The sequence below is a fragment of the Peromyscus maniculatus genome, chromosome 1, assembly GCF_049852395.1.
Source record: "Peromyscus maniculatus bairdii isolate BWxNUB_F1_BW_parent chromosome 1, HU_Pman_BW_mat_3.1, whole genome shotgun sequence".
In the NCBI taxonomy this organism is placed as follows: domain Eukaryota; kingdom Metazoa; phylum Chordata; class Mammalia; order Rodentia; family Cricetidae; genus Peromyscus; species Peromyscus maniculatus.
This window is the reverse complement of record NC_134852.1, coordinates 34,320,149-34,333,448: the sequence shown is the minus strand read 5'-3', so window position 1 is coordinate 34,333,448 and position 13,300 is coordinate 34,320,149. Positions and strand designations below refer to the sequence as shown.

At 41.8% G+C, this 13,300-nt stretch overlaps 1 long non-coding RNA gene across 1 annotated transcript in view; it reads left to right on the top strand.

The window, feature by feature from the left end:
- LOC121827916 (uncharacterized) overlaps nucleotides 1-7,965 on the top strand; it is an 84,059-nt gene extending 76,094 nt beyond the window's left edge. The window contains exons 4-5 of the long non-coding RNA XR_013052164.1: nucleotides 6,346-6,447; nucleotides 7,258-7,965. This is a non-coding gene — a long non-coding RNA (uncharacterized LOC121827916). The remainder of the gene's footprint in view (nucleotides 1-6,345; nucleotides 6,448-7,257) is intronic.
- The last annotated feature ends 5,335 nt before the right edge of the window (nucleotides 7,966-13,300 follow it).

Genomic DNA, 13,300 nt, shown 5'->3' with positions numbered 1-13,300 from the left:
ATTATAACATGACATGGGGCAATCAAGTGTGCCTAAGACTGACAGAGCTAAAAAGGAGACCGAACCCTCCCACAGAGGACACACTCTATGACAGTGACACAATCCATTCACAGAGTGCCATGGTTAGAGTGTGAGATTTCTCCCAGGACTCCACATGTTTGAATGTTTGATCTCTAACTAGTTGTATTTTTAGGACGTTCACAGACATGGCAGAAAGATGTAGGTTCCCGAGAGGACCCTCCTCTCTCTCCTTCCCAGCTGTCACATGCTCCCACAGCAAACCTAGAGGCCCAGCTGCCCTGCCTTCCTGCCTTGAAACTGACCCTAAGTAAATCCTTCCTCACACTGGCTTCTGAGCAGGTATTTACCACAGTGACAAAGGACTGGTGCAGCAGTGGGATTGTTATGTGATTGCTCTCGCCATTTAGTTCCCTGTTTGAATTCTAGGTAGTTTGGGCCCCAGCTTTGACATGGGAAGGATCATAGATCAGTATCAAAAAAGAAATGCAAGTCAAGGGGCGGGGGAAGAGAGAGAAAGCGAGAGGGAGAGAAAGAGACAGAGGGAGAGAGAGAGAGAGGCTATGAATGTCACCCAATCTAAATAACCTGCTACCACCACTCACAACCCTTTAAATTCTCTACAACTCCCAAAATATGACTATCAACTAAAGATCAACCGATCAAATAAGTAAGCTGGTAAGGAACATTCCTCAACCAAACAACATAAAGGCAAAGCCTGAACCACATTTTAAACATATCATTTCATCTTTTGCTGCTTTATTTAATTAACTGTTTTATAAGACATAACACAAAGAAATTGACAAGACCCACAGTCTATACAACTCAGTGAACATCTATTCACTTAGAATAGACATTAGGAAGCTGTAGAGTTTCACGCTGTCATTTTATTCTTTTTTAATTTTGATTTTGTGTGTATGAGTATTTCATCTGAACATACATATGTTTACTACATGCATGTCTGGTGCTCAAAAGGTGGAAGAGAACAGTATATGCTCTCAAATTAGAGATGTAGATGACTGTGAGCCACCATGGAGGTGCTGGGAACTGAACCCAGGTCCTCTGCAAGAACAGCAAGTGCTCTTCACTGATGAACCACCTCCCAGTTCACATCTCATTCCTTTTTTTTCATTTTTTTATTAAGAAATTTTCTACTTACCCTACATAGCACCCACAGATCCGACCTCCTTCCTCCTCCCACACCCCTGCCCTCCCTTCTAAGCCACAACCCATCCCCACATCCTCCAAATCAAGGTCTCCTATGGGGAGTCAGCAGAGCCCAGCACACTGAGCACAGGCAGGTTCAAGCCCCTCCATGCCACAGCAAGGCCCTCTGGATAATGGAGACAGTTGTTTAGCCCGAACTGTTTGGGGGACACCCAGGCGGAGGGATTGGGATCCATCCACATCTCATTTCTTAATGCAGTGATAATGGCATTTAAATTTCAACTTCAACTTTACAGGGAATGTTCAACAATTAACACTCTCCTCCATCCTTAAAAATAACCCATCCTGCTCTCTCAAAGGGCATTCATTCTATCCCAATACCACAAATTTTAAAGTAAATTAAAGCTTATCCCATGTTCCAACACTTATTTTACCATCTTTGTTACTTATCATTCAGTTGTAAACTACAAACTAGCATAAATGTAGAGAGCTAACATCTACACACCGGGTTCAACCTGCATCCATGTCTGTGTCTTGGAAGAGAACCTTCATCTTCTATGGAAGGAGATTGTGTCTTATCTTGACATTTTGACAAAGGAGATGATGACAGATGAAGAACTGGAAAGATGTGATTAGTCATATGCAAGAAGAGAAAGGGGGAGAAACTGATGGAGGGCAGATACGGGAAGATTGGGAAATGAGGAGTATTGGGGTACATGGTGTGACATTCTGAAGGAGTCAAGGGAGAGAATTATGTTAATAAAGAAAAAATGAAGGAGTCATTTATTTGGTGATAGACATTTAATGACAAGAGAGCAGTAGGACAGTGGCAGGGTTACTGCTCACGGCTCTGACTCAAGTCCATGGGGACAAGGACCCAAAAGTAGAGCAGGAAGATAGGAGAATGATGCAATTTTGAAAAAAAAGAGAAAGGAAAAAAAGAAAGAAAAAAGGAACATCAGAGAGTTTAAAGTTGCAGACAGTGTGGGTTCAAGAAAGCAGCTCTAATTGTTAGAGTAATCAGCAGCATTGAGGACAAATTTGTGTGAAAAACCAGCCTGCCTCCATCTTAAGCTTAAAAGCCAACTTATAGTAAAGACAGACTAGGTTCATTCCTGTTTATGATTAAACCTCTGTTTCGCAAGGATTTGGCCATGCCCCAACTGTAACCTTAATTACCAGTAGTTCTGTACTGCCTGTTCCAGGAATGGCAAACATTTATTTGTTTCAAAATGGTTTTATTTAAAGATTCATTTATTTATTACATATATCATAGATGGTTGTGAGCCACCATGAGGTTGCTGGGAATTGAACTCAGGACCTCTAGAAAAGCAGCTAGTGATCTTAACCTATGAGCTATCTCTTCAGCCACCTCAAAGTGTTTTTCATAGTCATTTGTGACCCTACCTTTGTTTCAAAAGGTTATATGACCACATGTAACTACCTTATTAAGAACACCAATTGTGATTGCCTTGTTATGACCACCTGTTATGTTCTGTGCCTGTAATCCTGCCTGTTTTCCCCTATTTGGATGCTATCTATCCCTAAGCTCTAAAAAAGCCTTGTCTTCCTCAGGTCCAATGCTGGCATCTTGAACCTTGCTTTTGGGGGCTGCAGCCTGTGTACATGAAAAGAAACGCTTGCTTTAATTCATTTGGCCATGATGATATGGGTCAGTTGTGTTTCTCCTCCCATCTTTGGGAGTAACAGCTCTGCACTGGGACAATGGGATAGCTGCCCTGAGGGCAAGAATTCACCCACTGGAGGCTCCGTTTTGTAAATTGCATGGTTGCTTTCTAAAAAATTGTCACCTAGAAAGTGTTATCCCAGCGTCAGGAACCAGTGGCCAAAGGTTCTTCAGGCTATAGAACAATGTGATCCATGGAGCAAGGTAATGGCTGATCTAGCATTAGAACTTGGCAGCAGCATCCATGTGGAACTGGTTTGGCAGACATGAAAGATGCAAGACTGATGGTATCCCAGAGGCTTACATCAAACTTCCAGAAAACTGCTGAGGTCCAGCACTAACATCAGGTGATATCAGATTTGCCTGGCAAGCATTTTTGGTTTCTTGTTTCTGTTTCTGGCCATTTATGGCAGTGGGAGATGTGTCTGTGAAGCCCACATAAGATCTATGGTGAGGTACTGGTGGATCATAGGTTGGGGTCCTAGGTGATGTTCCAGGGCCCAGGAAACAGTTCTCTGGGGATTGGATTCCCCTGGTTCCTCTGTAGAGGCAGAGTGGGTTGCTGAGTGGGTTGTGCCCACAAAATGATGTCTTTGTCCCTATCTTGGTCTATGTTCTGCCTGCTACTATGTTACTGTTCTGTTCCATGTGTTTAAAGGGACTGGGTCGCCTGACTGAACTGAGATAAGCAGGTAGCTTCTGCCAGGTGGGGCTTGTGTACTACAAGAGAGGCCTTCTGTTAGATGGGGCTTGCTAAGCATCAGTGAGGCTGTCACCTCAGTGCTGATGTAATGGTACTTATGTCTACGTCAGTGTTACTAATTTCTGTCTACTAACCACCCTTATGTTCCTGGGAGAGAAGAAGAGAGGCCCAGCAAGGCCCACCTCCTCCATAGTTCTCTTGCTATCAGGCCTGCAGCACAGGCAGGGCTGGTCTTGGTCTGCATGAGAGGCCATACCCAGCCAGTGGCTCTCACAGAGGGTGGGGTGCATGCTCTCAGTCCATGTGGGCAGAGACAGGAGCTATGGCCAGGTGATGGGAACTGGCTGCAACTGACAAACTGTTTGAATGCTGAACTGACAACCTGATCTTAATTGTTAATTATTAGAGAATTAGCAAAAACATTTTTTTCCAGGAACACTGGCAGCCAAGGACACACTCTGGAACCACATCCCCTCCCTTTCTTCCTAAGCCAAGTTCTTCCTCACTGTGGAAATATTAAGGTCTCTTGTGCTGGCTAGAAGCTTCCCACCTTAACCCTTCTCTGTTTTGATAATGCTCAGTAAATGTTGAATTACCAGCCTGCATACTTTGAAAAAATTTGACTTCAGTATGAAAGTCATAATTACAATTTATTTGGGAAGATTTATGCTTTTGTTTCCACAGGAAAAGAAAAATTTACATGGATTTTGGTCATTTGAGTTCAATGGGTTGCAAACATTTGCCATCATTTAAGACAAATGGTTACAAATTATTATTGCTTCAAAGAAGAAGAAAAACTGTATCAAATTTCCAGTACAGGATAGCTCCATGAATTAAGTAGAAAAAAGATATTTAGAATGTAATGTTTTATAAGAATATGAAAGCTTAAGATATGAGGATCAGCCGGGCGGTGGTGGCGCACGCCTTTAATCCCAGCACTCGGGAGGCAGAGCCAGGCGGATCTCTGTGAGTTCGAGGCCAACCTGGGCTACCAAGTGAGCTCCAGGAAAGGCGCAAAGCTACGCAGAGAAACCCTGTCTCAAAAAACCAAAAAAAAAAAAAAAAAAAAAAAGATATGAGGATCAAAGTTTGAATAAATGGTCTTTTGGTTTGAGATAACAGTTTAAGATATAAAAATATGAGGGCTTGAGTATGTCATCGGGGTTTGAATAAGTGAAGTTCATCAATTTCAATGGCTGTTCCTAGTTTATATCTGTCTCAATAGGTAACCACTTGGCTAACAGACACATCCAAGCATCATTTGCTGACAACCTACTCCAAATGACTATGACACCTGAACTTTCTGAAATCTAATATGAACCAATCCAGCCTATATAAACGCCATCTCTTCAGTTGGTCAATAAAACAGATGCTTCTTTATTCCCTCCTTGCTGTTGACTAACATTCTGGCTTCCCAGGACCCTGACAACAACATCCCAATGTCAGCAGGAAGAAATTACAGAGGCAAAAATGTCTCCCTTATTGTCAACCACCCCCCCCCCAATGTTAGATCAAAAGGGAATTTCTTGTCAAAGGGAATCTGAGATAAAATAATGACTGGTCCCCATTCTCATTTCCAACTTCCTTTAGGATAAGGAACTCTGTCAGCCATTACAGGTCTTTGGGCCCTTCTGCTTCTACTAATTACTGTTGGCTCTTACTTCACTGATGCCTAAACTAAATAATAATTCCTGTCTGAGTATCACTAAACTGAGGATGCTAGAATCACAATATCACCAATCCCAGAACCAAACCCATGACACTCTTGCAGATGGCAACAACTGAATAAGGAGAGGCTCACTTTGCTGTTGATAATGGAAAACCTCTTCTGTCCTGCTCTGATTAGTCTTCAAAACAATCTACTACCCTTATAATAAAGTCTTTTAACAAAAATAAACATCTCCAAGATTGGAGATGATACACTATTTGAGGGGGGAATGAGAAGACCCAGCAGAAGCCATAAGAGGCTGCTGAGTCTTCTTTCAGAGATCAGACCACAATTTCATGTCCTGAGAATTGAGCAAGCCATTCTGGGAAGGCCATGAACAAAACACACAGTCCTTACAATAACTCCCTTTCTGCATGAACTCTGACCGCTCAAGGTTGAGCCCGGTGTTTACTCTTTGGGAGCCCTCACCAACTTAGAGCTATGTGTGTGCATCATTGTGAAACCTGGGCCACTGATACAGCAACCACAATGAGTCCATGCTAGGCCAGCCAGCCTCCATGGCAGCTCAAGGACAAAGCCTAGGACTTGTCCAGGCCTGCCTAAAAATGGATAACTCCCAACTGGAACCCCCAATTGAACTTAACCAATTAAAAGTTACTAATATTGCCAGGCAGTGGTCGTACACGCCTTTAATCCCAGCACTTGGGAGGCAGAGCAAGGCAGATCTCTGTGATTTAGAGGCCAGCCTGGTCTACAGTGCAAGTTCTAGAACAGGAATCAAAACTACACAGAGAAACCCTGTCTCAAAAAACCTCAATCAATGAATCAATAATAAATAAATAAATAAATAAATAAATAAATAAATAAATAAATAAATAAATAAATAAATAAAGTTACTAACATGTTTGCCACTTGCATAAACCAATCCATAGTCTGTTCCTATACAATCTGTAGACCCCAATCCCCCTTGCTTTGAAAACCCTGCCCCATTGATGCTCAAGGTCTTTCCTGCTATGCTGATGGGTCAGATAGATGCAGAGTCCTGAGTCATCTCATAACAATACCAAGACTCTTTGCTTTTGCATTGTATGTGGTCTTTAGGTGGTGTCTTGGGGACTGGGGGTACAACATTTGGAAGACCCACCATGATTCCCAATCCCACAAGAACCACCCTCTGTTGAGTCCTTTGGAGCCCATTATCAGGTAACAACAGATAACATCAGGTGACATCAGATTTGCCTGGCAAGCATTTTTGGTTTATTGTTTCTGTTTCTGGCCATTTATGGCAGTGGGAGATGTGTCTGTGAAGCCCACATAAGATCTATGGTGAGGTACTGGTGGATCATAGGTTGGGGTCCTAGGTGATGTTCCAGGGCCCAGGAAACAGTTCTCTGGGGATTGGATTCCCCTGGTTACTCTGTAGAGGCAGAGTGGGTCGCTGAGTGGGTTGTGCCCACAAAATGATGTCTTTGTCCCTATCTTGGTCTATGTTCTGACTGCTACTATGTTACTGTTCTGTTCCATGTGTTTAAAGGGACTGGGTTGCCTGACTGAACTGAGATAAGCAGGTAGCTTCTGCCAGGTGGGGCTTGTGTACTACAAGAGAGGCCTTCTGTTAGATGGGGCTTGCTAAGCATCAGTGAGGCTGTCACCTCAGTGCTGATGTAATGGTACTTATGTCTACGTCAGTGTTACTAATTTCTGTCGACTAACCTCCCTTATGTTCCTGGGAGAGAAGGAGAGAGGCCCAGCAAGGGCCACCTCCCTCCATAGTTCTCTTGCTATCAGGCCTGCAGCACAGGCAGGGCTGGTCTTGGTCTGCAGGAGAGGCCATACCCAGCCAGTGGCTCTCACAGAGGGTGGGGTGCATGCTCTCAGTCCATGTGGGCAGAGACAGGAGCTATGGCCAGGTGATGGGAACTGGCTGCAACTGACAAACTGTTTGAATGCTGAACTGACAACCTGATCTTAATTGTTAATTATTAGAGAATTAACAAAAACATTATTTTCCAGGAACACTGGCAGCCAAGGACACACTCTGGAACCACATCCCCTCCCTTTCTTCCTAAGCCAAGTTCTTCCTCACTGTGGAAATATCAAGATCTCTTGTGCTGGCTAGATGCTTCCCACCTTAACCCTTCTCTGTCTTGATAATGCTCGGTAAATGTTGAATTACCAGCCTGCATACTTTGAAAAAATTTGACTTCAGTATGAAAGTCATAGTTACAATTTATTTGGGAAGATTTATGCTTTTGTTTCCACAGGAAAAGAAAAATTTACATGGATTTTGGTCATTTGAGTTCAATGGGTTACAAACATTTGTCATCATTTAAGACAATTGGTTACAAATTATTATTGTTTCAAAGAAAAAAAAGGTATTAATTTCCAAGTAGAGGATAGCACCATGAATTAAGTACAAAAAAAAAATAATATATTTTCAGATGTAATGTTGCCAGGAGCCTTCCTTCAGGTTGTATAGACCCCGCAGAAGATTTAATGAGTCAGCATGGGAAGGAAGTGAGCCAGGCCATGGTGGTTGGGAGAATCTTAGCCTGACTAACTAGTAGCCACAGTGTTTCTTTCTTTATACAGAAATTAGTAAGCAAGGATACATTCATGATGTTCCAAAACACAGATCACGTCATTTTTTTGTTTTGGACATGTGTTTCACTTCCTTTTGCTTGTCTTTTAGTCATCATTAATAAACTATGACAGAACAGAGTTATCATTTCCAATCATTTTCCCTCAGGTTTTGACATCATTAATAAACAAAGTATCAGTCTTACTCATTAACACCATAAGCCAGTGTTTGAGAATTTGAGGCATATGACAGCCTGTTCTCAGGCTGGTAGCTTTGACTGCTTCAAGGGCATTAGACCAAAACAAAATCTTCAACCATCCTGGCCATTTTGCCATGTCCCAAGCAGTGTATCATTAACTGCTAGTGGTCAGAGTGCCCAGGAGAAATCCTCAGGCCAAAGCTGCTGCAAAGCTTTTATTATTCAAATTCTGCCATAATACAATGTTCATATTTATATCTTTATACAATCTGTCTATATGTCTAATCCTAGCATTCTGTTGTTCCTTAGTCATATGACATTATAGTGGCTCTGCATGAGCTAACTTTTCTAAGAGAGTGAAGTCCTGACACCTCATATTTTTTATCATCTTTCCACTCCATACTTTGCTCATCAATATGCCTCTATGTAGGGCAGAGTTCTACACCACATAATGGGCTGAGTGTATAGTGGAAAGAGGCTTGTAATCTGAACTGTGTCAAACTCCTCTAGCCCACCAAATCTTGTTGGCCTTTTTTAGTTTACTTTGTTCTGAATATCTTATTACCATATAAGAAAAGGGACAGATGTCTCAAGAATGTCTCAGAGCCCCATGAAGAGGCCTCTGGCTTCTTTATGTGTCATAACCTTCAAGGCATAAGGAAGACCCTCAAGTAGATAAGGATACTTCCCTAAAAGCAGAGGGAATAATATGTTCAGGACTCTCCTGGGGAAGCTTAGAAGCAGGATTCCTGGGCGAAGGTATAAAATGGTTCATAAGAAATATTTCATCAGTCTAATATCCTCAAATTGTACAAATGATAAAAATCTCTCAAGTATGCAACATGTGGAGATGAAAATCAAAGGTGGCATGGCAGCCATCATGGGGCTCAGCTTTGCTGGATCTTTTGTCAAGCAGCTGTGCTGGCTTTATGATTTCTGCCATTCCATCTAGATATGGCTTGCCATAATGTTTTTAAAAGAATATCAAGGTTTGAGATATGAGGATCAAAGTTTGATGTTTTGATTTCAGTAAGCAGTTTAAGATATAAAAATATGAAGCCTTATGTATGTCATCAGGGTATGGATAAGTGCTGTCTTGGGTCCGAGGAAGTAGTTTGAGGTACAAAAATGTGAAACTTTAAAGTTTAAGTAAGTCATGAGGTTTGAGTATAAGTAAAGTATATGTTGGGTCTAAGATGAAAAGGTTTTAGGTATAGATATACAAACAAAATGTTTTGGGAAGAAGGAAAAAAAACTTAAGGCATGTGAAATGCAGGTTATTGGGATATGGAAAAGCAAGTTATGAAGGGATGAGAATGAAAAGAAAGTGATTTGAGATGTATAAAAGAATGAAACAGCTGGGCAGTGGTGGCGCATGCCTGTAATCCCAGCACTCGAGAGGCAGAGGCAGGTGGATCTCTGTGAGTTCGAGACCAGCCTGGTCTAAAGAGCTAGTCTAGGACAGGCTCCAAAGCTACAGAGAAACTCTGTCTCAAAAAACCAAAAAAAAAAAAAAAAAAAAGAATGAAACATGTACAATTAAAAGCTAAGGAATTCTTTCTAGAGCCTCCCTTTCTCCAAAGGATATAAACCTGAACACAAATTTTCCATGTTTACAACCCATAGAGTCTATAAAACTGATTTAAATTTGGCTGGAGGCCCTAACAAATTAAACAAACACAACAGCCAACACAACTACTCAATAACTTGAGATTATATCTTCCAATGAAGTAGAAGTCTCAGTCATTCATAACAGTTGACCCACCCCAGGCTGCCAACTACTCCAGCATGGCCAAGTAAAGCAAAAGCAGAGCTGGCACCAATCAAGCTGTGTGTCCATGCACAGCTCCCTATTATCTGTAGAAACCGTGGAATGACTCTGATGGTTGCTGTAACTCTGAGCTTTCTCTGGTTCCGGATATTACCCATCATGGATGTTTGTTTTTTTGTTTGTTTGTTTGTTGTTTTTGTTTTTTTGCTTAAATACATGCTAGTAATTTTCATTTCTCTTATAATTTAACAAGACAAAGAGTATTTAATGCAGACAACTGCACCAGCACATGCCCCATCTCCCCAGTGCTCACAGATAAATACCTCCCTGGACCAAAGACTCTACCAGGCTCATAGATGATGTCATTTACTCTTGCTATTCTTTCTTAAGAAAATGAATTTGCACTCTCTGCTAACCTACAAGCAACTCCTGCCAGGGAAACAAGTAGGCTGCCTGCAGACTTCACCTCTTCCTCAGTTTCCAATATCCAGTCACTAGCCTTCTTCCCAACTCTATAATGGAACACATGCTGCATCCTTCTCTGCTCCTCTTCCCCCATCTCCTGTGGATTCCCCCATCTTCCCCAGAAGTTACCCCTTATTAACCCAAACACCATTCCTGTCAAGGAAGCAGGTAGACTGACAAAGAATCCCCACCTCTCCTTCTGCTCCTCCAGATCCACCCAAGTCCCAGTCTCATCCCCAGCTCTATAACAGAATGCCTGCTGTGCACTCCCTGTCCTCCCTGAACCCATACCTAATGAATCACAAAGATCCTCTCCTCCAACCTACCTTCCCCCCAACTCATCCATTATTCCTGCTTCCAAAGCCAGCAGGCATTCCCTGGGAACACACCAGCTGGGCAGACCAGGGAAAAAAGGACAAAGAAAATTTCCCACTAGGTAACAACACACAGCCATTAGAATCACCTAAAAACCAGAGAAGAAACAGAGACCAAGAAACAAGACACCCACCCAACACAGACAAACCCAGAAATCTGCACCTAGACCTATAATCACCCCAATCCCAGAGTCCTGGATGCCAGCACAAAAACACAATCAGGAACAGCCAGGACAGTATGTCTCCACTAGAGCCCAGCAACCCTACCACAGCTGGCCCTGAACATTCCAACATAGTTCATGCTCAAGATTTAAAAGAGCCTTATGAAGATGATAGAGATCCTTAAAGAGGAAATGAATAAATAAGAAATCTAGGGAAATATAAACAGTGGGAGGAGATGGATAGCTCACTTATAGGAAAACACAAACAGTAGAAGGAAATAAACTATTCAAGGACAGAAAATAGAAATAGAATCAATAAAGAAAATGCAAAGTGGGAGAATTCTGGAAATGAAAAATTTAGGAAATCGAACAGGAACTAAACAGGCTAACTTCACCACCAAAATACAAGACATTGACAAAAGAAGCTCAGGCATTGAAGATATGATAGAAGAAATGGATACATTGGTCAAAGTAAATGTTCAATTTAGAAAACTCTTTACACAAAACATCCAGGAAATCTGGAATACTATGAAAAGACTAAGAATAATAAGAATAGAAGAAGGGGAAGAATCCCTGCTCAAAGGACCAGAAAATAGTTTCAGCAAAACCATAGAAGAAAATTTTCCTAACATAAAAGAGATATCTATAAAGGTAGAAGCATAGAGAACACCAAACAGATTGGACCACAAAAGAAAGTCGTTTCAGAACATAATGATCAAAACATTAAATGTAGAGAACAGAGAAAGAATATTAAAAGTTGCAAGGGAAAAAGACCAAGGAACATGTAAAGGCAGACCTATTAGAATTGCACCTGACTTCTCAATGGAGACACTAAAAGCCAGAAGGGCTGAAACAGATGTGCTGCAGACTCAAAGGGACCACAGATGCCAGCCCAGACCATATAACCAGCAAAACCTTCAATCACCATAGATAGAGAAATTAAGATATTCAAAGATAAAGTCAAATTTAAACAATATTTGTCTAAAAGTATAGCCCTAAACAAAGTGCTGGAAGAAAAACTCCAGGAGACTACAACTTTTCCCTGAGACAGAGCCTGCCAGCATCCGATTGGACTAAGAGGTGAGTCTTTGTCCTCATACCTGAACACCCCAAGCCCTAAGATTTGGGCCCAGGGGCACAACCCTGTGCCCCTACACCACCACACATTGCAGTTCCAGTTTAGACCAGTTGGCAGGCAGACCTCCTACACATAGGTCAGACTACCCCCATCCCCCATCAGACCCTGTAACCAAGCCACACCTCCCCCAAAACCCACCCACCATCTGAGACTGCAGCTGCTCCCTGAGACAGAGCCTGCCAGTGCCTGATTGGACTAAGAGGTGAGTCTTTGTCTAGATGGGGCCCAGGGGTACAACCCTGTGCCCCCACACCACCACCCATTGCTGTCCCAGTCTCAAGTCAATTGGCAGGCCTCGTGCAAGCACGTCAGACTACCACCATGCCCCATCACACCCTGTAACCCACAAGCTCTATCTCCCCCAAATATCACCCACCCTCTGAGATTGCAAGTGTTCCCTAAGACAGAGCCTGCCAGGGCCAGATTTGACAAACAGCTGTTCCATGAGACAAAGAATCATCAGCACCAATTAGACCAAGAGCTCCCACTGGACCAAGAGTATCTATCAGACCAAGAGAGGCTCCCTCAGACACAGATAATGCTTTCACCAAGTCGAGAAAGAGATGGGTAGATGCCAGAGAAGAAATAGGGACAACAGCATAAAAACCAAAATGGCTCCATCAGAACGTACATCAGCAAGACCTGAACATCCCAACACAGAAAAAAAAGAAGAAGTCGACATTAAAAATGACCTTAAGAAGATGATAGAGATCTTAAAAGAGGAAATGAAAAATTCTCTTAATTCGAGGAAAAGTTAAAAAAAAATTGGAAGAAACCAGTAAATACCTTAAAGAAAGCCAAGAGAAAGCAATTAAACAGGTGAGTTAAACAGTTCAACATTTGAACATTTAAATCGAGACAATAAAGAAGACATAAACTGGGGGGAATATAGGAAGTGGAAAATCTAAGTAAACGAACAGGAACTACAGATGCAAGCATAACCAACAGAATACAAGAGATGGAAGAGCTGATCTCTGGTGTTGAAGATATGATAAGAGGAAATAGAATCATCAGTCAAAGAAAACACTAAAGTCAACAATGTCATGACCCAATGTGTCCAGGAAATTTGGGACACCATGAAAAGACTAAACCAAAGAATAATAGGGATAGAAGAATGAGAAGAATACCAACTGAAAGGCACAGAAAATATATTCAACAAAATTATAGAAGAAAACTTTCCCAACCTAAAGAAAGAAATGCCTATAAAGATATAAGAAGCTTCCAGAACACCAAGTAGACTGGATCCAAAAAAAAAAGTCCCCTCACCACATAATAATCAAACCACTAAACATACAGAATAAAGAAAAAATATTAAGAGCTACAAAGGAAAAAGGCCAAGTAACATGAAAAGGCAGACCTATAAGAAT